The sequence below is a fragment of the Haliotis asinina genome, chromosome 9 (assembly GCF_037392515.1).
Source record: "Haliotis asinina isolate JCU_RB_2024 chromosome 9, JCU_Hal_asi_v2, whole genome shotgun sequence".
In the NCBI taxonomy this organism is placed as follows: Eukaryota; Metazoa; Mollusca; class Gastropoda; order Lepetellida; family Haliotidae; genus Haliotis; species Haliotis asinina.
Window position 1 is genome coordinate 56,498,563 of NC_090288.1, and position 26,321 is coordinate 56,524,883.

Genomic DNA, 26,321 nt, shown 5'->3' on the forward strand with positions numbered 1-26,321 from the left:
CAGCTTTCCTCAGTCATGTGTGAGTAAGTGAGGTTTTACACCGTTTTTAGAAATATTACTGCAGGTCGACAACAGAAATGGGCTTCACAGACTCTGCCCATGAACGGAATAGGGGTTTCGACTAATACGTTACCAGGCAGTTACAGGGTTACAGGAATATATCCGTCAATATCAACAGATGGAAAAACTTTTCCATACATCTAAAGCAGCATAGCAAAAGAACCGTGCTCAGTGACACGTGTGTTCGCCTCTGAACTGATTGGTTCAACTGTTTCAAAGCGTGTTAGCAAGTTAGGTAAATATTCATTGCAACGAGACAATGATGAATAATCAACCAACATGTCGGCCCATCCTTTGAGTGAGTGAATAAGTGAAGTTTATGGTTTTAGTACGAATCCGACAATACCACGACGGGGGACACGAGGAATGAGCTTCAGACATTGTAGTCATGTGGGGAATCGAACCCCGATCTCTTTGACGTATCGAGCTAACGCATTAAACTCTGGGCTAATCCACAGCCCCTCTAATCCCTTCAACAAGACATGTTGCTTTTAGTCAGGCATATGTGAGTATATTCTCTTCTGTGTTTGTACACCTACATATATAAACATTTCTGACGTGACGAATCCATAGCTACAGTGTAAGATAACAGTGATTAATCAATGAACGGATTGTCTCTATGTCCTTTCATTGAAGTTTTTATCATGTCCTGCCCTGCCATTTTCACATATTTCACAATGCGGTTTACAAACGTGAAACATGAAATATTTGTTTGGTTGTTTAATGTTGCACTCAGCAATCTGCATCTGTATGACGGATGTTCGTATATGATCGAGTCTGGACCAGACCATCCAACAGGCAATCAACAGTGTGAACGTCGAGCTACGCAGCTACACGTTGAAATGTGTTACAGCTAGAAAATTGCCGTGACAAAGGTATAAGAACTCCTTTCTGAACCAGCCAACCAAATGTAACACAGACAAGTCGAAAACATTCAACAATATACTGAGTAAGTAATGAGCACGTTACAGTGAATCACAATACAGATTTCTAGTACAATGCATTTGAGTCACATTTCCAAGGCAATGGGTCACGAATAAAATTATTAACTCACAAGAATCTTGGAATTACCGAGAGAAATGAAGCTTGTTTCTCCAGTGAGCAGTCAGGTTTGGGGTGTCAATCTTGGATGTAGACTGTTGGGTACCGACTGTTGGTCGGGATGTAGTTGACAGTCGATGACAGTCGATGATAACTCCAGAATAACCCCGAGTGTGAGTCCGTGTGTGTGTCTCAACACAGCAACCAGCCGTTATAAATATATATACGACACACAGTCGAGAATACTCCAGCAAACCATGATCATCTCGTCCTTAAGTCAGAACGTTCACAAGCAGCCTCCGCGAGAGGAAGTAAACAGCAGCTTGTCAAGGGCAAGTAACTGGAGCGTATCAAGACGGTCTGCCCGTAATAAGCTATTGCTGTGATACGGAATGTTACCCATAACAGCTACCACTCAAAACTCTGTGACCCAATAATAACTATCACTTAATAAAGAATAATACAAATTACTGAAAACACACTCTCGAAGCAATGTAGCAACTGAGTCTGAACACCTAATCTCGTTAGTCATCTCATACAACAAGCATATGTTGCTGAAGACGGGTGTTCCAGGGTAGTAACATGTAATAAATTCAGAACATCAACCCTATCTTGTATGATTACACTGGACAATACGGACCACGGATAACTGCTATTGCACTCAAACACTGTACATAACCGTACGCCGTGAACTGCCAAGACGTTTAGATTTTATGAAAGCTTCACCGTTACCGATGAACGTGGTTGCGTATGTCGGCAAAACACGGAAGAAGTCATACTGATATTGCTCATGTCTAAATGTAACGTGGCTCATGTGTTGCGTATCACTTAATCCTCTCAATGCTATCGTCGAACCCATTCGACAGGAGTGCAGGATAATGACATCTCCAAATAAAACTTGCAATAATTATTCAACGAGTCGGATTTACGTGTCATATGAATTATGTATGGAATGTACTAATTCTCACCTTTTTAAATATGTAATGTTCAATACGTTTATATACCTTAAAACGAAACGCCCGCGAATTAAAAATGAGATCGCCGAATTTCTCGGCACGCAGTCGAAAATAACGGCCATTGTTGACTTCCAGCGCACCACGCCGTGTGGTACCCAGTCTAATATTTTCTTCATAATGAAATATATTTTGATAGTTTAGTCGATATTTTATGTTCCTTGACGAAGAGAAAGCTCATAAGTTTCCCATTTTCTAAAAATTAGTAACTTTCGGCTCAAATAAATATAAACAAAACCAATCTCAATGTTATATCATCGATTGGACGAACAGAAACGATCATGGCAACGGCGGTAAACAAACAACTCCACATGTATCGTGATGCCGAAGAAAATGTGCCATCCTTTTGACATATCCAATTATTTTATCTGGAATTAATTACACGGTGTGAATAGGTAAATGTTATTGCCTCTGCACAGAAATTACCAGATTTAGCGATTGTATTTTGATTTGGTTTGATAAACCTTCCAACATTCACAAAGTTGACAGCCGTTGGTGACCCGAAAGGGCGTGGCCAAACTCGCGGTCTTTCTAAGTGACAAGATACGAAGGATGTTTGAAAATATGCGTTCATAAGCAGAATCTGAACACATATACATTGAAAGAAAACGACTCAATACCTATATAATGCAGATCATGAAACAATATCACAATATTTGTAATTGTACCCACCCTTGATGAAACCGGAAGCACGTACACGGCATGGCACTCGTGGAAGTAAAATGTGGACGAGTTGGAAAACGACCATTGATACATTTTCTAAACTGATTCAAATTCCCGTAAGATCCATACTATACACCAGAATTACCTTTCAGTCATCCTCAGTCATTTACTATTAGTTGTGTTCAATAGCAGTTGTCATTTGTTGCTTGTGTTGTAGTATTTCTCCTGAGGTTAGCCGTCGATGTGTTGATCTTTAGTTTAGCAAATCCGAAGTCGATGATTTTCGCGGTCTATTTTTTTCAAAGAATGTTCTGACACGGGGAGACATATAAATTGTCAGTGTGTCGTAACAATAACAGAATATTCTTCTGTGTATATCGTTACAAGAAGTACAATTTTGATGATTGAAGATCTCATGAAAAAAATCATTTTTCCTTTTGCAGAAACGAACGAAACCACAGCTAGTGTGAGAATGTAACGTACAGTAAATGTATTTCATAAAAATTAATTACTGCTTAGAAAACAACTGTCATCGTCTTTGTGAATCAGTATTTATTTTAGACATTAAAACAGCTAAACATCACATATTTTGTTCACGAATTTGGAGCAAAATTGAAATTATTTTGTTACTCCAAACAGCAGAGCTTTCGGAGTTAATTCTACCTAGTATAATGCAGGTAATGTTTCAGATCAAATTGTTTGACGTGTGTGCATATTTGTATAAAAAAAAATCATGTCATGTGGCTCAGTCCGTGGTTCCATACAGCTTTTAGATATTGCACTAGTGCAATCTGAACTGCAAAATGTACCTCATGTTTATGGCCATACTTTTTACCTACTTGCACACTGTCTATGTTCATATTTTACTGTTAAAACAGACTTCATCTGGGAAACAGACTGATGATCCAAACTCTTAGAGCAGTGATTACACTAACAGTGATCGAAAGACAGACTCATTTTTTTCTTGTGATGAAATTTCATGAAGTAATATGAAAATATCATACCAGACCTAGAATAATTTTGTCGTAGTGATGTTTTGAATATGGAATATCAAACTACAACTACAGATAATTAAGTGTTGAGTAGGAGGTGCAACCTATGTTAGTCTTTGGCATCAAGGTAATCATGTGGTGGCAAGTAAATTTCTTTTTTTCCTAATACTGAGCTCTTCAGTGAGTGGTTTTTGTTGTCCAGTTTGGAGCTATTCTTTAAGATTTCAATTTGGATTTTTTTTCATTGTCATGTGTATATGGCAAAGACATATATATCAAATGCTTCCAGATCTTTAACGGAAGACTGCTCAGTCCTTGGCATTTTGTTATTCAAGGAAGATTGTTCTTCATGTTTCTTGTTTCATGATGGTTTAGGCTATTGAACACTAAATAATTGGAGTATATCACCATCAGACACTTCAGCAAACAGAAACAATCCTTGAAAGTTCATTAGACCCATTTCATATTGTGACATTGCTCCAAAACCCAGGAAAAGACAATAAGGTAGAATAATATATATTTACAGAATATGAAGCATGTTTACTTTCACCAGAGACAATATAACTTCTTATATGTATATGGTTTCTTTTTTATCAAATGATAACATTTTCCGATAAATGTACATGTACTGTTACTTCAACAACATAAATGACATTATTTGTCATGTGCGATTCAAAATAATTCACCAAACAAAGTGGTACTGCTGAAAACAAAAATAACTCATCACCCATTTGTATTTGATGTACATTTTGGCACGATATTATGAAGAAATAAAATACACAAAATAATTTGTAACATCTATCCATATATTTTATGGCATACATGTAGTTGTAATAAAAAATTGTGCAAAACTGTCAGCTTTCCACATTACTGAAAGACATTAATTAAAATTTGGTTATTTACACGTTGCTAATGCATTGACAGATTTTAAGTGTCTTTGCCTTTGTCTATTTGAGAGAGAAAAATAATTGTCATATTATTAATATCATTTAACATATTAAAGTATATGAAAAGATTTAAAGTTGTAACCAGTTATGAAACATAAAGCATTGACAAATCTATCGTAATTATTCATCAAGAACGTTAATTCATTGCATAAAATTATGAATGTAATTCAACTTGTTCTAAAGTGAGACATATAATTTTCCCAATCATGTAATATGAACGCAATTTTTATCAAATCATCTCCGATTTCATGTGAAACTATAACTGAAAATATATTTTTGTTTATAAAACATGTATACTGCAGTTCTTACTACACTACATCGTCATAAAAAGAAAAGCATGAATGTTATTTTGAAACACAAATGCCACGCCCATATCCGCGCACCTGTTGTTGAGAATGATCTTTGTACACGTTTCTGTGTTGGACCATGTGAAAAAAAGAATAAGCTGGGATCAACATGCATCACAATTATATCTTTGCTATCTTTATATTCAGTGGAAAATATAGTAATGTGCCTAATATGAACAAAAATTCAAATAAAAGATACTGAAAAACTTGCATCTGCAGTGTTGATCGACTACTGTTTCCGGGTCACGGGAGCATACAAGGTCAAACTGGTTCGGCTATGTGCGAATTATATAGTCAAAAATACACCAAGAAAATTCTATGAGCTCTGATTAATCACTTTAAACAGTTATTTGTGCTAAATTCAGGCGAAATATCTCCAACTTTTCTGTTCATATTCAATTGCGAATGAATTTCATCAAGCAATCCCCGTCTGTGACATCACATCCGGTGACCTATGCACTTACTAGAAAACAAGTTAGATTTCACGATCTTAATTTTCGTCCGTCTTTCGTCATACTAAACGGAAAATGATACATGGAACACTTGTAGAATGAGAAATTCTCCCTCTGTCACCAGGTCTTACACAGAAGAGTTCTGTAATCTTTCTTCTGACCATAAAAGCTATATTTTATGTAGGATTTCGACGAAGCGCGCCATGTTTGTTTTTTCGTATGCGTAACACGATTTAACACCGTCTTTTTGTGGGTTCGTGCAAAAATTGATGAACCATAACACTTGATATTTGCACTCATGAATGCTTATGAATCATGTATTTTATTCTGCTATTTTCATCACATGACACGTTTAAATAAACGTAATAGTGCCATTTCAGTAAGACCTGTCATGACATCGAAAATATTATTTGTTTACGACGAACGTTTTCGATTATTTTTTTCAGAATTATTTTTTAATTTGTCGTCGCGCGGATATTTGCCGATACAAATATACGAAATTAAAGTCAGATACTTATGAAATATCAGTAGTAAGAATATTGAAATCGGTTTGCGATAATTGGACAATTTATACGGTTCCTAGTATAAAACGCATCCGGCTACCAATCGAGTAATTCAGGTAAATTCAGGAAAATTTACTCTATTTATGTTTGTCTTGTAATTAATATCTGTACGTTTGAAATTATCTGGATATTTTTTTATAATAATGTTTATTTTTGTATGTAGTATTAATGAGCTGAATATTTTTTCAGTTGTCCCTTATTTAGTGACGCACTGAGCGTTTGAAATCACCCACCCTCTTATTAGCGCCTTATGCTGAAATTAATTCAGCAGGCTAAAGGTTAATAAAGAATAATACAAATTACTGAAAACACACTCTCGAAGCAATGTAGCAACTGAGTCTGAACACCTAATCTCGTTAGTCATCTCATACAACAAGCATATGTTGCTGAAGACGGGTATTCCAGGGTAATAAAATGTAATAAATTCAGAACATCAACCCTATCTTGTATGATTACACTGGACAATGCGGACCACGGATAACTGTTATTGCACTCAAACCCTGCACATGACCGTACGCCGTGAACTGCCAAGTCGTTTAGATTTTATGAAAGCTTCACCGTTACCGATGAATGTGGTTGCGTATGAGGCTGTCATACTGATATTGCTCATGTCTAAATATGACGTGCCTCATGTGTTGCGTACATTGGCCATGTGGTCCTGTTGCCATCAGAAATTGGTTCAAGGGGCTCTCTGTTGCTGCTGTATAATAGCCCTTAAACAATTTCGTGCTACATTACAGCCTATGATCTGTAAGCATAATGAGAAAGAAAAGACCTAAATGGTGATGTTCCCTTTAATCAGTAAACACAATCATACATGGTCAAATTTCGAAGGACTGGCATCTTCCAACTAGTTGGCATCCTGAAAGAATATTATGACATGATTACATCTATTCATATCTTGAATTGGGTTCCGTCCAAAAAGTTGGTATTGTTTATCTGTATTATCGTTGATTATTTATCAAGAGTGAGTGAGTGGGTTTAGTTTTACGCCGCCTTTAGCAATATTCCACCAATATCACGGCGGGGGACACCAGAAAATGGGCTTCAAACATTGTACCCATGTGGGGAATCGAACGCGGGTCTTCGGCGTGACGAGCGAACGCTTTAACCACTAGGCTACCCCACCGCCCCGATTATGTATCAAGAAACACCCGTAAAAGGAGTGAGCCGTCTTTACCTAAAGCAAATCTGAAGTAAAAGATGTATTGAATTACTCACTTTCTTCAGTATCGTTATCAACGATGGTGTGATCTGTGACGGTGTAGCAGCAGGTGGAAGTAGGTCCGAGGGTAGAATGCATTTCCCCACGAGATTTGACCAATAAGGGGGACGGGCATTGTAGGCGCCGCCGTTAGTCAAACATACTAGACGAGATTCGCATCTACAAGAAATATATAATCACACAGAAAACAAGCCGTTTACGTCTTTGGTAAGATCAACGAGCACAGGTTTATCGCTTATAAACCGAGAAACACCATGAAAGGGGATAAGCCCTGTACATGCTCAACCGGAAGTTGGTTGTCATCAACTTCCTCGATAGACAGTCCATCCTGGACGAGAGTAAGTCCCAAACGTCATAAGATTTTGGTATTTCCAAGCAGTAAATGCTTATGAAATCGACTTGTCTTATAGTGAGCGAGTGAGTTTAGTTTTACGCCGCACTCAGCAATATTACAGCTATATGGCGGCGGTCTGTAAATAATCGAGTCTGGACCAGACAATCCAGTGATCATGAGCATCGATCTGCGCAATTGGGAACCGATGGCATTTGTCAACCAAGTCAGCGAGCCTGACCACCCGATCACGTTAGTCGCCTCTAACGACAAGCATAGTCGCCTTTTATGGCAAGCATGGGTTGCTGAAGGCCTACCCCGGGACCTTCACGGGTCACTTGTCTTATAAGTTGAATGGTGAAATTATAACCGTATATAAAGTCATGCCACATTATGTTTTGTTTACCTTTGAAACATTTCTTGACATGTCTTTCGGAGAGAATCGATCTGTTTCGACGTATTTACAACATAATGAAATGAATTCATTTTACGTATTGTGCATTTTAGGCTAAATAAGTTCACGTAAGGGGCGTAACTCTGTTACTCTTCAAGCGCTTTAACAACTGTGCGATACAATTGAAACAGACCAATAAAAAATGTTTATGAGTCCAATGGTAGTGAACAATTTCAGATTCATTGGCTATACAATTACTCACGTAGTATTAAATTCAATAGCATGGTTGATGATGACCTTCACCGGATTCTATGCTAACAGTTAACATCATAGCATTTGCCATCTTAGTGAAACGCGCGCGCAGAGACATTACGTTTAATAAAGGTAAATATGTCGGTGGCTGGTAAAAAAAATAATATCAGCAGTGAAACTTTTGGCAAAATGATCTTCAATAGCATTGTTGCTGAAGACCCATTCTAACCGAGATCTTCACTTGTGTCAGTGTTAACGGTTAACGATATTTCAAGTAGTATATTCTGTTCTTTGGCCACATGACCTATTGTACAACAACACAACAGAATTCAATTTGGTTGCGTGTGGGAAAAGGTATTACATTCGTTTTTAGATAACATGCCACAGATCTAATAACGTTCATGTATGGACTATTTAACAAATGTATCATACCCTGGGAAGCAACAACGTCATTGTTTGGCTAAAACGTACTTCTTAGAGATGTATATGTACTATAGACAAGGAATACATGAAACTCATCTTCACTACCACAATAATAATGAGGACAAATTATATCTAGGTGATTTACAGCATTAATTTTTCAAAATGGTGGAGTGATATTCTTATTTTACAGAAAGCTCAGGTCTCTGTCTTTTGGCGATGTATACATTTCCGGTTGTGAAGGAATACCTTCACTTGGTTATTGATTGAGTAATGCCAGTTTTGTAAGTACATATCAATTAGGCACTACTTGAAAATGTAAAAAGTGTTTCGGATCACCAACATCTTGAGCCAGCCAGACATCGGAATTTCCAGTTGCAAACAATAAACTTCGTACATTAGACGCCCAGGTATGTCTTCCATCCTCGTCCAGTTGTTTCAACATTAAATAACAACTGTGTAGGTATCTCCGTGTGTCTTGTCTCAGAAGACGAAGCCAGTAGTTAATTTCTATACACTGACAACAATTATGCATGGTGTAACGCGCAGGTTCTCCAAGAATCGCTATGTTTGCTGCAAACTTTCCAACTCCTAAAAGTCACTTGAAATGCGACGCATGAAATTTCTCGATAGATTCCTGGCAGAAACCCACATCTCCGATAAGTACAGCAGCATTATCATTATCACATCTTAGTCAAACGAACGCAAAGTAACATTAAACTTAAAACAAATACTTCAATAGCCGATAGTAATGAAGAATGAAACTATATATCTTACTGAGAAGTCACGATTATGCTTTGACATGATGCCTCCGACACAAATATATAAAATATATTTCCAGAAGAATATAGCAATACCGTATGACCTACTCGACAGAAAATGGTCCACATTCGCCTCCCAATCCAACTCTACAGTCCATACAGCAAGCGCATGGCCGCTGACCGATCTCACAAGTCGGCGGTGGGGGGATACAGGTAGCGTTTGCACAACTGACGCACTGTAATGCTGATGACAGCTGCGTCAACGACGCAAGCACCCCCGCGATGCACAGTACGATATTCATCATAACGACCTCAATAACAAAATGTCTGAATGGCGAAACGTGGATAGAGGGTCCGGGACTTTCGGGTCAAAGATAAGGACTTAGGACTGGTCTGGGAAAGATAATGTCTATTTAAATGTCATATGGTGGTGTATTTACACACGGAGATAAGAATGTTTGATTAAGATTATTTTTATGTAACATTTGAAAATTTTAAGGAGAATTTATTTGTTTCAGTCAAATTCGTGTTTGTTTGGCATTTAGATGAAGAGGTTGATGTAAAATGTAATGTTAAAACATACTACAGATCATTGTCGTTACATGGACTTTAGAAAGACCGTGGAAATACGACGAGTTTACCGTCGGTTAGTTATCAATCTTCAGCGACCCACTCATGGTATTCTTAGACCCAATTACGGTACTTAAAGCCCTGTTTGTGGTAAAACAAATCAAACAAAATTCGTAAGTATTCTCAAAGTAGTATCTTCATTTGTCCGTATGAATACAATGATTAACTAAATATGTTTCTTATCACTAGTGCCTGTAAGTCTGTAAATAGTGTTTGATGGTTCGAAAATGGTATGGAATGGTAGTCGTGAACAAGACACAAGCCTTTGGGCACATGTGTTGCACAAGACTGGTACGTCGACTGAACAAACAGAGTGCAGCTCAGATGACTCGATTATTATAGAGGGATACATAAGATTAGGTATGGTTACTTACAGGTACAGTACCATACCAATCCTGTATGTAATTACTATGGCATATGTTTTCATATCGAGTTATAAGGGAAATCACATTTCTTCAGCAGGCGGGGAAGTTGTGTTGCCTTGTGATTAAAGCGTTCGCTCATCACCCCAAGGCCTTGTCTCTGTTCTCTGACGGGTACAATGTGTGCACCCCAATTCTGCTGTCCGTCACCATGATATTGGTGGTACACTGCTAAAGACGGCGCAAAACAATACTCATTCACTCTCCATCAGGTTTGCTTGTGGAAGCTTTCTGTGGCATTTATTAACAAAACATATGACGCAGTAATTAAGCATGAGAAGACATTATTTCTGTTGTTATGTTCCAGTGAGAAAGCTGTGCAAAAACAACCTCTGTCTGTTCCAGACATGACCAAAAAAAGATTAAATGCGTCTGAAAAGATGCAATCCATCAGAACATGTGGTTGTCAGAACTGATGTTAGGCGTTACAAAACAACAGGCCCATAACTCATACATCTCGTCAAGTTCTTTAAAGGCCCAGTATATTATCACCACCAAATTGTGTAAATATAGAACTACATTATTTCCACATTATTTTATTGTGCAAATTTAATTGTGGAAACATCATTTTCATATCAATGAATGCAAGTACAAATTTATACAATGAAGCTATTGATATTGACAAATCATGTGTAATTATAGATAATTAATTGTTTTAGGCACATGACTGTATATTTTAACGTGCCTATCCAGTTACTGTGACTATTAAGCAACACATATAACATGCTAATGACGTGGTATCGACACAGTTTTTATATCGACAATATTTTTTGGTGTGCGTGAATCGACACATTGTTATTGCTATTCTTCACTGTATATATCCTGTTTGAAAAGACGTGCACACAACAGCTGATACTGTTTACATCACATTCTGCTGCGTCTTCAGCGATCTTACACAAAGCATTGTCAACTTCTAGAAATTGCCGTAGGGAAAAACATAACAAAAATGGTGAAACAGCTACAATACCTCCTACTTTCATCCCGGAGATACGTGAACGTGACTATGCTTGTACGCAAAACTCTTTTTGTTTCAGTGAACAAACTGTTGATCATTGTCAAGCAAAAGTTGAAGTATGGGGGATTGAGCCAATCAGAACACAGTGTATATATCACGTAATGTTCACCATCACCCGAGAGACCATGGTAAGAGAAAATGACTAGCGGGCGAATTTTGTCGCTTATATTTATTTTGAACACTTTCTGCATCGGGTAACACATTAGATTCCACATATAAAGGTTAATACAAACAGTAAATGCTAAACGATGAACAATGATGGACACGTAATAGAAACACTGACTGTCAACACGTGCCCCATGCAGATAAACGGCGGTCAAGTGATTACAGAATCAGATTAACTTTTACGTACCTTGAAGCAAACGCCACCCTGTAACTTAACTAAATTCTCAGTTGTATCCATTTGGTAATTGATTATCTGTGGTCTGCCATTTCGGCATTGTTTACTAGGCACATGTGGCGCGGTATGTGTAATTCTTTACTTAATGCAACAGCTGATATACCAGCATCTGTGTTACATGATGAAATCATTGCTCAGTGGAGTCACCAGCTATATTCATGATCAAGTTACTGCATACAGTTTGAAGTGGACATTGAAATTCGCCAATGTCCCGCATCTACAACGAACAAATAAAATCCGTTTTATTATAATGTTGCCCAGCTTCATTTTACTTCTGTTCATACATTTACAGTCTATAAAGGCCAGCTGCACAATATAAAGGCAAGCGACACTACTGTGAAAGGAATAATTATTGCATCTGACATTACAGGAGAGAGTGTAAATATTGATTGTATCAGCGATGCACATTATGAATCATGTATTATGACTGTATAATCATTGCGGATATTTTTTACTTGGTCTGAGAGGCAAAACTATTCTGTGAAACAGGAACCACCCACGTGGCATGTTGAATCAGCAACAAGTCTGAGAAACATAGACCACCAGCGTTACATGGTGAATCAACAAATCGTGGGACTAAGCAACTAGTTTATCAAACAGGGATCGCCTACGTGGCATGTTGAATCAACAGTTAGTCTAAGAAATAGGGACCAACCACGTACGCACTGAATCAGCAACTAGCAACTGTGAAACAGGGACTACGCACGTGACATGTTGAATGAGCAACTAGACTGAGAAAAAGGGACCACACACGTAGGATATTGAGTTAGCAACAAGACTGAGAAACAGGGACCACACACGTAGGATATTGAGTTAACAACTAGACTGAGAAACAGGGACCACACTCGTAGGATATTGAGTTAGCAACAAGACTGCGAAACAGGGACCACACTCGTAGGATATTGAGTTAACAACTAGACTGAGAAACAGGGACCACACACGTAGGATATTGAGTTAGCAACTAGACTGAGAAACAGGGACCACACTCGTAGGATATTGAGTTAACAACTAGACTGAGAAACAGGGACCACACACGTAGGATATTGAGTTAGCAACTAGACTGAGAAACAGGGACCGCACACGTAGGATATTGAGTTAGCAACTAGACTGAGAAACAGGGACCGCACACGTAGGATATTGAGTTAGCAACTAGACTGAGAAACAGGGACACACACGTAGGATATTGAGTTAGCAACTAGACTGAGAATCAGGGACCAGGGTTGAATCAGCATCTTGAGCAAGTAGTATGAAACCTTCGCAGTCGGGCTCGTGTTTACCAACAGTCAAAACACACACCAAAGAGAGGCAACTCTAAAGCGCTACCTTAAAGGCGTGCCGCTAAAACACTGTTACCGTGATACGAATAGTGACGCAAAAACTATAACTATATCTATCAATAACAATACAAATTACAGAAAATACACTCTCGTAACAGATGTTACATGGATAGAGTTCTGGATTAATTTCAACCATACAATTTTTTGAATTGGCATGCTAGGCATGACAAATTTAGTACATTTAAGATGCATGAAAAAATATTGTTTTGAGGGAAACAAAAATGATCGATTATAGGCAGATCAAATAATCCGGGAACAAGTACAAATGAGGTGGGTTGGACTTTTCGCTGCCATTATTCCAATATTCCAGCAAAATCCCACCGAGGGACACAGGTTCTGGGCTTCAACACATTGTGCCTATATGGGGAATAGATCGTAATCCTTCGGCGTGACGAGCGATCGCTTTAAGCACCAGGCCACCCCACCGGCCCACGGAAAGGGACTGCTTGGCGACTTGAGAAATGGGAAGTTGAAAGTATTCATCTGAAACCATAACATTTGCATTTCACTCGTTTTCACACTTCTTATATATCTTGATACGTTACGTCAGTCTACAACGTGGACTTCAGATATACAGGTTTCTCTGCGTAACTGATGACGAACCGAATCATCTGTCCACTCACTCACTCTAATACACGTAGCTATGGGAAGCTCTCCAGAGACACGGTTTCTTAACAAACTTCAGATGAAATGTCCCTTTGTGCCAGTTGTCTCGCTTGATCGACAAGATCAACACCTGTCATCACCATTATTTGTCTGTGGATATCACGGTTATTATCTCATACATTCTAACTATAAACCGTTAAGAGCACGTGTCTCAGTTTTTTACTTTGTTTCAACTCCCAAAATGACAATCGCCGAATTATCCGCCTCAAAGTTTTTGACCGTACCCTGGTGGTTCTCTTGTCCTATATTCCGGGTTATGTTCACTCAGTCAAATAGAAAGGCGGAAAATCAAATCATTTTACAAACAGAGGTGCATGTATGTATGTATGTATGTATGTATGTATGTATGTATGTATGTATGTGTGTGTGTGTGTGTGTGTGTGTGTGTGTATGCATGTGTGCATGTATGTATGTGTGCGTGCATGCATGCATGCATGTGTGTATGTGTGTGTGCGTGTGTGTATGTATGTATGTGCTTGCATGCGTGCAGGCAGGCAGGTAGGAACGTACATTGTGTAATGCACATTTCTAGATTTCATTATTGATTTGACAATCTAGAAAAAATAAGAAAAAGAGAAATAATAAGTAGCAAAAGACAAAATCCTTTAAAATATCCTAACCACAGCAAAATTTACTTTTAAGAAACAGAATGTATTAAATCCTACTGTGTCCAGATATAACAGAAGTAACTGTGGAACACGTTAACATATTGTTGAAGGACACTCTGTAACTTTCACGAGACACGGAGATTTCTATGTCAAGTAGAACCTTGGTGGTTCTTCCAACGTATAATATACTCTCCAAAAAGAAACGCATATAGGAATTTCAGCTGTATTTATATCTTTATTTTGAAACATCTCGTAGGCTTTATGAGTCTATGAAATATAGCAAAATTGTACGTCTGTCCAGGGCATCCCACAGATGTTCGATCCGCTTTAAGTCCTTTGATGCTAAGGGCCAGGGGTGCACATTGATGTTGTGTTTCTGGAGGGGGTCTCTAGTGAGACGTGCTGTGTGGGGCCTGGCAGTGTCCTGTTGAAACAACTCCCTCTGGCGACCGATGACTGGAAGGAGGTGTTGGCGTAGGATTTCGTCACAGTACCTTTCAGCTGTCAAGTTGCTCTTGATCGTCACCAAATCACTTCTCCTACGGAAGGTTATCCCTCCCTACATCTGAACACTGCCACGGACGAATCTGTCCTCCTGGGGAATGCAAGCATCGTCGAAGCGTTCGCGTCGACGTCTGTAGACCAGCATTCTTCCATCGCGTCCTTCCAGTAGAAATCTACCCAAGTTCTGTCGGTTCTAAGCCTGAACGTTGGTGCACCATTGAACTCGATGTCGACGATGTTGTTGTCGAGGCATGGGGCCAAATATAGTCTTCTGGCACGTAAACCAGCCTCTCTAGACCTGTTTCTGTACAGAAAGCCTCCTCGATCCGGGTATTTGTTGAGCAGTACTGGGCGCCGTAGCTGTTCAATGACGCAGATGATGTACTCGCATGTAGCGATCCTGTGCCGCAGAGTTCGCTCGAGGTCGCACCTGCTGCCGAATTCTGCTGGCGATATCTCTCTCAGATCCACGAAATGGTGCTTTGGTGAACATGCATGCGTCGGGCAACTGCACGGTGAGACTGGCCAGCTTCAAGGAGACCAATGGCGATATGACGATTGGCTTCACTTAGACGTGGCATTTTTGTGTTCGTCAACAATGTTCCAAACACAGTGAATAATCTGACACTGAGGGTGTGCGTTCGAATCCAAGACTCAACTCAGTCAAGAATCTTAACGTTACTGAGAAGGTGTAATCCCAAATTGAACATCTCTTACACTTGATTACTTTCAAATGTCTTTGCATATTTATGTTTTGAAAACAAGTAACAGAATGACACTAAATAGCCTATGAGGTGGACATTTGGAACTAGACAACCGTGGGGACCACACATACGTCAACCTGTGAAGGTCCTCAGAAACCCATGTTTTTTTTATAATTCCAAGAGGCCATTAAAGGAATGGGGTTGTCCGGGACGCTGTCTTAGGTGATATGTAATTGTCACCCAATAAGGTAGATAAATACAAGCAAGCACACAAACAAACAAACAAACAAACAAACAAACAAACAAAACCAATCCTCCTAAAAAGCAATCTTTCCAATCGTTCTAAATGCTCGAATTGAATATTTTAATTTTGTAATAAGGTTCTTGTTTTCGAGATGCTAAATTCATCTGTCATTTACAAAACGTTTCATGGTTTTGCAGACAATGTTTGACCATTTGGTAATGATAGCATTTAGCATTCTAGGGACACTAGGGATTTTTGTATTCCACAGTAGTAAGTCCGTACATGCATTCAGTACGTCATTACTTTTCTATTGAAATGCAAAAAATATAATATCATAATCCCTTAAATATTTCAGCTGTTGGTAGAGAATTAAGACACCTGTGAGATTCAGTTCTATTGTTTAGAAGGAAAATCAAAGATATCCTGAATAGCAGTTAAAAGACAGGAAACGTGCATGGGTATTTTTTTTTGCTTGACCACATGCTGCAAACCAAAACAGCCGCACAGCGGCTACATTTTTGTTGCTGGAGGCCTTCTCAAAACACTTTTCGTCACAAAAACAGTGGGCGTGATAGAGGCATCACAATAAGGCAAAATGATATTGTGTCCAATGAATGGACGGCTGGTCGACTGCCAATCTCGAATAATTCAAGTATAGAAATATCAGAAAGATTTCTGCACGTTCACATATCAACGAGGAATAGGCAACCTCGCTGTAGCCTGGTATTTGTCCAAGTACTTTCGTAAAAAATCATAGTTAGCCATGAGATACATTCTTCTCACCGTGGTAGTCTTCATGGTACTGACTGACCAAACCGAGTATCTAGATTGCATGCCATGCAGTGCTGTCACGGCCGAGAGGATGCCGACGAAAGAACTATGTAAAAGACGTTTGCGGCTGCTGTGATGTTTGTCCCACTAAATTCGGACAACCTTGCTCTGCATTTACACCACGGTAGGTCTTTGAAATTATTTATTGATATACGTTATCAAGTAAAGAAGAACATTTGTCATTTGTTTCAACTGCCTTTATTAACTTTACTGAATCACCACCTTTCCAGGATACAGGTATCATGGATGTTAAATTATTATTGCAATCATTCAATGTTTGTGTGTGGTGCGGTGCGGTGCGGTGCGGTGCGGTGCGGTGCGGTGCGGTGCGGTGCGGTGCGGTGCGGTGCGGTGCGGTGCGGTGCGGTGCGGTGCGGTGCGGTGCGGTGCGGTGCGGTGTAAAATGTAAAATCTTTATAAATTGATGTCCAAGAAGGATAGATACGAGGGGATGTCAATACGTTCTGAGCCTTGAGCATTTTTCATACCCAGGTGTCACAGCCCATGGTACGACACTGAACCGTGGGGTGTAGCTGATGTGATATATAAGTTTTGGTATCCTACTCTCAGAAGTTATTGAACAGCTCACATTGACAGAAAGAGACCCCCACTCCGGCAGTGAAAATGAATAAAATTGAGTATAGAGCAGTAATTATGTTTTAGTTCTTAAAGGAAACTCGGTGAAGAACATGGAAGAAAGGCTTTCAGCTGTTTATGGGAAGTCTTCCCCTTCATCTGCTACCATCAAACGATGGGTCAATGAATTTAAGCATGGTAGAGAGAGTCTTGAAGATGGTGCCAAGAATGCTTCCAGATGAAATGAAGCAAGCAAGGGTCACCATAAGCAACTCCATGCTAACCAGATACAACAAGAATCCAGAAGATTGTCACTTTGGGCTAGTAACCTGTGATAAAACCTGGATCCACCACTATGATCCTGAGAGCAAACAAGAATCCATGGAATGGAAACATGTCACTTCTCCCAGGACCAAAAAGTTCAAAGCCTCCAGATCAGTGCAGAAGGTAATGGCGACAGTCTTCTGGGATAGCAAAGGCGTCATCCACATACATTTCTTACCAAAAGGAAGGACAATGAATGGGGAATATTACGTTAACTTGTTAAGGCAAGTGCGACAGTCAATCAAGGAGAATCGCCGGGGCAAGATCAGACGTGGTATTCTTCTACATCAAGACAATGCTCCAGTACACACCTCTCGCGTTGCAGCCGCTGCTATCCAGGAATACGGGTACGAAATCTTGCCGCATCCCCCCTACACTCCAGACCTGGCTCCAAGTGATTACCACCAGTTCCCAAATCTTAAGAAACACTTGCGTGGTCGTAGATTTCAGGATGATAATGAGCTTATTGCTGCTACTGAGGCATGGTTTGAGGACCAAAATGGCGCCTTCTACAGAAATGGCATCAGCGACTGGCAGAAAAGATGGAATAAGTGTCTTGACTCACAAAGGAGCTATGTTGAAAAATAAATGTGGTTCATACCAATATTTTTTGTTTTTCTATGCAAGGCTCAAAACTTATCGACATCCCCTCGTAAATACATATCACAGATATAAACTAAAGACTAGCATGTTACCATACCAGGATTTTACTGTGCACATTTCACTATAACCGATAATAACGTATAGCCACTAAACATGTCACAAACTGAAAATCATCTATGGAACAGTTTATAAAATGTTGTTCAAAATAACGAATGTAGTATGAAATGAAAATGTCACGATTCTGTACATCTGAAAACGGTCATATACACCAGTATTACATGCTTTCTTGTAGTCGTTATTTGTGACCAGCTGCAGTGCTTTCATTTACCAAACTATCCCAATTTGCAGGTGCGCAAGGAAAATGTGGTGTATCAGTATAAATGGAAATTCAGCTTCTGCCACGAGAGACCCGCAGGGCAGTTTCCTTGGCGTGTGTGGAAGAATTAGAGTCCCCATACAACCTCCATCTGAAATTAAAGTAAGTCCACAGGTCGAATAACTTTTCATTTACGACAATATCAAGATCGTATTATTCTTGGTACTTTCCTCAAATGAAACCATAAACATAGGGAATTAGTAATCCTTCGTAAACGTCAATAGTGAACAAAATTATGTGAATTTATAATAGAAATGGTGAACCTCTGAGAAAATATACGCAAACCAGTTGAACCGACCACTCACAATGAGCAATAATACGTTCATGTGTTCATGCTTAACACGCCCCACAGTATACAGACAATCCTTTGACAGTGGTGAGCGTTTGCTTGATTATGCTGAAACAAGATCAAGGGGTTAATTTCGAAATTCGCCTGTTGAATACAGTGGGTGTAGGGGAGAAAGTGTCAGTTAGCTCGGTCCAAATAACTGTTGACATCTGAAATAAAACTGATTCGGGTTGTTATAAAACCACTAAGTCATCAATGTAACAGCTGCACAAAGCTATCCAAATATTCCAATGATTGACATGCCTATCGATGTAGGCAGTCGGGCTTTGATGACACGTTTTAACCAAGTTATTGAGTCTGAGCAGCCGATGCCGTCAGTTGCCTCTTATGACAAGCACAATGAAACAGTTTTAGTCTCTATTCGTCTTCGTTTCCAATCGCCAGGAAAAACCGAACTCATTAATCAGGATAAAAATAGCTGTTGCTGTAGAATATTTACTGGAGTAGGAAGATAAGTATATCCAATATGAATTCCAGTATTTATTTAGATGTAAAGCACTGGTGAATGAACGTTCTTCTTTTAGCACTGATTAATTTTAGAAATGCCTAACATGTCAAAATATAAACGCAGTATGCTTCAAGGACCTGTTGCTTTCAAACTAGTTGATCAATTTGAGTAAAGTCACTGGAAATGCTGATGAAGAACACTGTCTAACAACACTCCTAAGATTATTTGGAGTCAACAGTCTTGAAATTATGTAAGTCTAGAACTTTTTGAGCAGACGTCGTATACCTCTTTTTCTTCTTTCAAATGGAAGAGTCCAGTTTCAGATCATAGGGGTGACGCCCGTTTATCATTGCGTAATCTGCGGTCAAAAGGCCATGAAGTGTTGTTTTAAGAAAGTAGGCGACTAGGTATGTATGCGAATAGAGAACAATGAAACTATGAAGGTGGCAAAAGTTTTAAAATGCTTTATTCATTTGTTTTCAGACTTATTAACCGCCAACCACGGCAGTTACGAAACACGCGCCCAAGCCAATGTCCACATTGACAAGTTAATAAAAAGTAAACAGTATACTGTGTTATATATTGAGCAAAAATTTATAATAAACTCTTTCTGAACCTCTCAGATTGTATTTTGTCTTTCTTTCTGTTTATCACAGATGTTGCAAATTGATCATGTTGTACATACACACATTTTCTCGCTTCGATCTGTTGGTTTATATAATAATTCTCAACGTCAGACAGAAAATCATCGACGCCAGACATTATTTAGTTTTGTATATCCACAGACACGCTGTACGAATGAGTGAGGGTTGTTCTTGGACTAAGTTTTAAGAAAAGATCACTGATGACAGTGACGACACCAGTGATGTTAATCAAGTCAATGATCATATCCTTTATCATAATTTCAAGTAAGTAAGAGGGAATGAGTAACCTACACGAAGGTCATTACAGTGAGTGAGTTTAGTTTTATTCCAGCTGTATGATGTAAATAATGGAGTCTGGAGCAGACAGTCCAGTTAATAACAACACCAGCTTGGATCGCCACAATACGTCAGCGAATCTGACCAGCTCATCCCGTCAATCGGGTTACTGAGATAATTTCTAATGCGGCTCTTCACGGAGCATGTCTTACATACATGGACATATTTATACAGCGTTGGTTAATATCTAAAATCACATCGGCAATATTCCAGTCATGTCGTGACGAGAACATTTAACAATGAAAAAGACCACATGTACATTACAAAACCTATCAACGAAAGACAGTACAAGAACTAGAATATCACAATTATCATTAAAACTAGCATGGAGAGTAAAAATTAATATCACTATCTGGACAAAACTGTATAAAAACAGGCTATAGATCTCCAACAACCGAAGGTAGATCACCATTCTAGGGACCATGGGGACTTACAGTACCTTTGCTAGCTGCATGGACCCTAGTTGGATTTACATCATCCCTTCAGCCACTGGAGAGTGTATGAAATGCTAACCAAAATTAAAATAACAAGAATACTACGATTAAAAATCTGGTAGACCTAAATTTACATCAAACGTTTGGGGACTTACGTACCCTCTCAGGAGGACAATAATTTTACAATGCTTCAAGCCCCTTTGAGGGTACAGCCACTAACAAATCTTGTTACTAATCTAAACTACCAATCATTAAAAGAGATCTATCTACAGAAACATATTTCTCAAAATTCAATCAAGAAATCAATTTCCTTTAAAAACAATGATTAAATGAGAACTAACGGTGTTAAAAAGATCCTTGATAGTTTTGACATTGAAATATTTATCCCATGTGATGCAGAATTCAACACAGTCAAGCAGGATATGCTTGACCGTGACTCTCTCATCTCAAGGTATACAAAATGAATGATCCTCACCTTTTAAAAGGTATGCATGAGTATATCTAGTTTGGCCAATAAGGTATCGTGGTAAAATAACCTCTTCAAATCTGGACTGACAGCCCTAGTAGGTGTAACCAATATACGTTTTTATTTCATGTAATTTATTTATACCTACTTGGGTGTCCCACTTCATATACATCAGATCACGGATACAGGATCCAATGGTAGTTTTATAATCGGTGTATGGAAAAACAAGTGGTGTCACAGACTTGTTGAGTGCTGCCTTAGCAGCAAGATCGGCCACTGTGTTACCAGAAATGCCTTCATGGCTTGGTAACCAACAGAATACGATGTCGTATTGGCCAGTAGCAAGATTATTATACGATTCAATAATGTCAATTAAAAGTGGATGTTTACAAGAAATATATTTAATAGCCTGAAGGCAAGAAAGAGAGTCTGAATAGATTATATACTGTTTATGTTTAGGGTGTCTTTGAATATATTTAAGAGACGTTAATATGGCGTTAGCTTCAGCTGTGAAAATAGAGCTGTTATCCGGCAATCTAGAATATATTGGTCTGGATCCAATGAAAATTATGTAACACTGTACGTGAACCATTCTGTACATAGGGAACAGAATGCCCTATTCCACTGTACCGAAATAGAGAATAGAATGGTTAGAAATAGAATGGTTAGAATAAAGATTAGAATGGTTAGAAAAGGTATGTGCAACAGCCTAGAGACTTTGGCAATTATCATATCCTGTATCATATGATATCATATGAGCGAAAAATCGTGGAATCACATTGCTACACAGACGGTACGTCGTTGAATCACATTGCTACACAGAAGGTACCTCGTGGACGTACATTGCTACACAGAAGGTACCTCGTGGACGTACATTGCTACACAGACGGTACCTCGTGGAATCACATTGCTACACAGATGATATCTAGTGGAATCCCATTGCTACACAGATGGTACCTAGTGCAATTACATTGCTACACAGACGGTACCTTGTGGAATCCCATTGCTACACAGATGGTATCTAGTGGAATCCCATTGCTACACAGATGGTACCTAGTGCAATTACATTGCTACACAGATGGTACGTCGTGGAATCACATTGCTACACAGAAGGTACCTCGTGGACGTACATTGCTACACAGACGGTACCTTGTGGACGTACACAGATGGTATCTAGTGGAATCCCATTGCTACACAGATGGTACCTAGTGCAATTACATTGCTACACAGATGGTACGTCGTGGAATCACATTGCTAAACAGAAGGTACCTCGTGGACGTACATTGCTACACAGACGGTACCTAGTGGACGTACATTGCTACACAGAAGGTACCTCGTGGACGTACATTGCTACACAGACGGTACCTCGTGGACGTACACAGATGGTATCTAGTGGAATCCCATTGCCACACAGATGGTACCTAGTGCAATTACATTGCTACACAGATGGTACGTCGTGGAATCACATTGCTACACAGATGGTACCTAGTGCAATTACATTGCTACACAGAAGGTACCTCGTGGACGTACATTGCTACACAGAAGGTACCTCGTGGACGTACATTGCTACACAGAAGGTACCTCGTGGACGTACATTGCTACACAGACGGTACCTCGTGGAATCACATTGCTACACAGATGATATCTAGTGGAATCCCATTGCTACACAGATGGTACCTAGTGCAGTTACATTGCTACACAGATGGTACGTCGTGGAATCACATTGCTACACAGATGGTACCTCGTGGACGTACATTGCTACACAGACGGTACCTTGTGGACGTACACAGATGGTATCTAGTGGAATCCCATTGCTACACAGATGGTACCTAGTGCAATTACATTGCTACACAGATGGTACGTCGTGGAATCACATTGCTACACAGAAGGTACCTCGTGGACGTACATTGCTACACAGAAGGTACCTCGTGGACGTACATTGCTACACAGACGGTACCTCGTGGACGTACATTGCTACACAGATGGTACGTCGTGGAATCAGATTGCTACACAGATGGTACGTCGTGGATCACATTACTATACATAGAGAGAGAACAACATTTGAGTTCTCGTTTCAGTTGTGTAATTGTCCTTTATTGTGGTGTGTTATATGTGTATAATGACATACAGTGTGGTTCAAAATTATTGAGAATAGCTAAAGCATTTCATATTATTAAACGAGAACAAATCAGATAAAATTGAATGTATTGTGAAAGTGAACTGACCTTTTCATGTTGTATAGGTAACAATTTAATATTTTATCAAGTCTCCTTGAGCTTCACGGCACAGTCTAAGACGGGTAGGCATACTTCCTATCAGAGAGGTTAGTGTCTCGTGAGTTATGCTGTCCCAGTATCGGACCACTTCTCTCTTCATGTCTTCAATTTTTGTCAACCCCTTTTGATTCACACATTCCTTCATCATCCCCCAAATGTTCTCAATGGGATTTAAGTCAGGACTATATGCAGGAAATGGTAATGCAGTCACATTTTTCTCCTGAAACCACTGCTTGGCATGTTTTGCGGTGTGTTTAGGATCATTATCTTGCTGCAAAATCCAGTCATTTCCATAAAACACATGTGCACTTGGAAGGAGAAAATTATCTAATATGTTAGTGTAGCGTTGACGTGTCAGATTTCCCTCAAACACACACAGCGGGGTCGTTCCTAATAAGGATATCCCTCCCCATACATGAAACTTTGGGCCGTATTTAGGTCGTCGATACAACGGTGCTGACGCAGACTTTGTCCATATTTTCACATTATTGGGATATACCCATATTGAGCTTTCATCAGTAAAAAACACATTTTCCCAGTCAAAGTTTTCATGTGCCAAACACCACCCAACACGCCTGTCTTTATGTTCTTGTTTCATGAGAGGAGAAGGAATTCCAGTCTTTTTCTCCCACCCAAGATCAATCAAATTTCTTCTAACTGTAGATTTTGATACAACTGTTGATCCCCTTTCTATCATTTCATACCTGATGTTGGAGATGCACAACTCAAAAATCAACCTTCTTTTATCTTCAGCAGACATTGTTGACAGTGCTGAGGAAAATGACGTCTGCTACAAATTCAGGGGAGGTAACTCTAATTGTACTATACTCAATAGGCCAAGATGAGTTACCTCCCTTATACCATTACTTAGTTTTAAGTATCAGTGAATCAGTTGAGGTGTTAGGATAGCTCAAAGTAAGAAGAAAAATTCTCAATAATTATGAACCAGACTATACATTTTCTTACAATGGCGTTTGATATGTTAATACTATCCTTATGTATTCACATTATACAGTAGCTTATATATGCGCTCATTTGCCTTTGGTACAGTTCGTGAAATGTGTATACTGATATACAATACTTATTATAATGTATGATATATGTTTACCGATATACGTATATTATACCCCACTGCATGATATAGTTCTACTGATATACTTTACTACAGTATTTGACTGTACTGACAAGCACCTGACTCGACTGATATTCTTGCACCTTCTTTGAGTGGCATTGTATAGATTCGCTACAGATTCTTGCATCGTTGTCGGGTAGGAATGTAACATATAAAGTAGAGAGTATATAGCAATATATCGAAACGCGGATTGTAATAATTCAGAATAAAACATATAACATTTGTCATAACAGACTCGTCATTTCAGTAAGCAAACCCTCAAAAAGTCATGGACAAATATGTTTTTGTTTCATTTATTAAGAGATGAACTAGTCTTGTGTTCCCCTGAAAGTGTCAACGCTTGTTTGGACGGTTTGAAGCGGTATGTATGTGGGATGTCAGGCTCTTTGACGCTTTTGGCACTAATCAAGATTTAATTGTAGAATCATCATGGACAGTGTGATGCATCTGGAATATTGCTACATCAACAAACAACATCCACTAACACTTGTACTGATACAATCGTGATATGTGTCAGATACAGTAGCATATACATGAATGAGGTATTGCTGGAGTCATTCAGTTGAAAACCTATGCTTGATGGGCATATCCCACAACCAAGGTCCATTCTTGTGAAAGGATTAGCTGCTTTCAAGCAGCGCCTTACATGTGAACTAATGGTCACAGGTTCAAATTCCAGAATTGATCCCATCATGTTATTCATACACCAGCACCACACATCCTTGATTATGGGTGCTCGTTATCTCCCCTTCTGTTTAACCTCTATATTTATGACTTGATCAAAACTAAAAACATTATTTGTTGGAATTTTAGCATATGCTGAGGACACAGTGTTAATCACAGAGAACGAGGATAACTTGAACATTTTACTTGATACACTTAGTACCTGGTGATGAAGAATAAAATGGACATAAAGTGATAATAGATCGAAATTGATCAACTTGAGGACCACACCAGCGAGAGAAACTTCATCAACGTTTTCGTCAGGAATGAAACTTATTGGATCAGTGAGATGCTATAATAATCTTCGTTTGTAGTAAATACTAACAAAGCACCTCAACTATCAACGGATGGGACAAGCAGTAACAGCTCGGCAAACAGAGCTCTTGGTCTATTGATATCAAAATACAAGGCTCTGTGTGGAATGCAGTACGACACGTATACAAACATGTATGATTCGATGGTGTGATCTGGAATGGATAATGATGATATACAGGGTTTACTTCAGTGTTTATAATGATGATATACTGGTTTTACTTCAGTGTTTATAATGATGATATACAGGATTTACTTCAATGTTTATAATGATGATATACAGGTTTTACTTCAGTGTTTATAATGATGATATACAGGGTTTACTTCAGTGTTTATAATGATGATATACAGGGTTTATTTCAGTGTTTATAATGATGATATACTGGTTTTACTTCAGTGTTTATAATGATGATATACAGGGTTTACTTCAATGTTTATAATGATGATATACAGGGTTTACTCCAATGTTTATAATGATGTCCGTAAAGATCCTTGAACTA

At 38.9% G+C, this 26,321-nt stretch overlaps 1 long non-coding RNA gene across 1 annotated transcript; it reads left to right on the forward strand.

Annotated features, from left to right (window-relative positions):
• Positions 1–17,249: 17,249 nt before the first annotated feature.
• Positions 17,250–20,120, forward strand: LOC137296206 (uncharacterized). The gene is made up of 2 exons (XR_010957632.1): positions 17,250–18,803; positions 19,982–20,120. It is a non-coding gene; the product is annotated as an uncharacterized lncRNA (long non-coding RNA).
• The last annotated feature ends 6,201 nt before the right edge of the window (positions 20,121–26,321 follow it).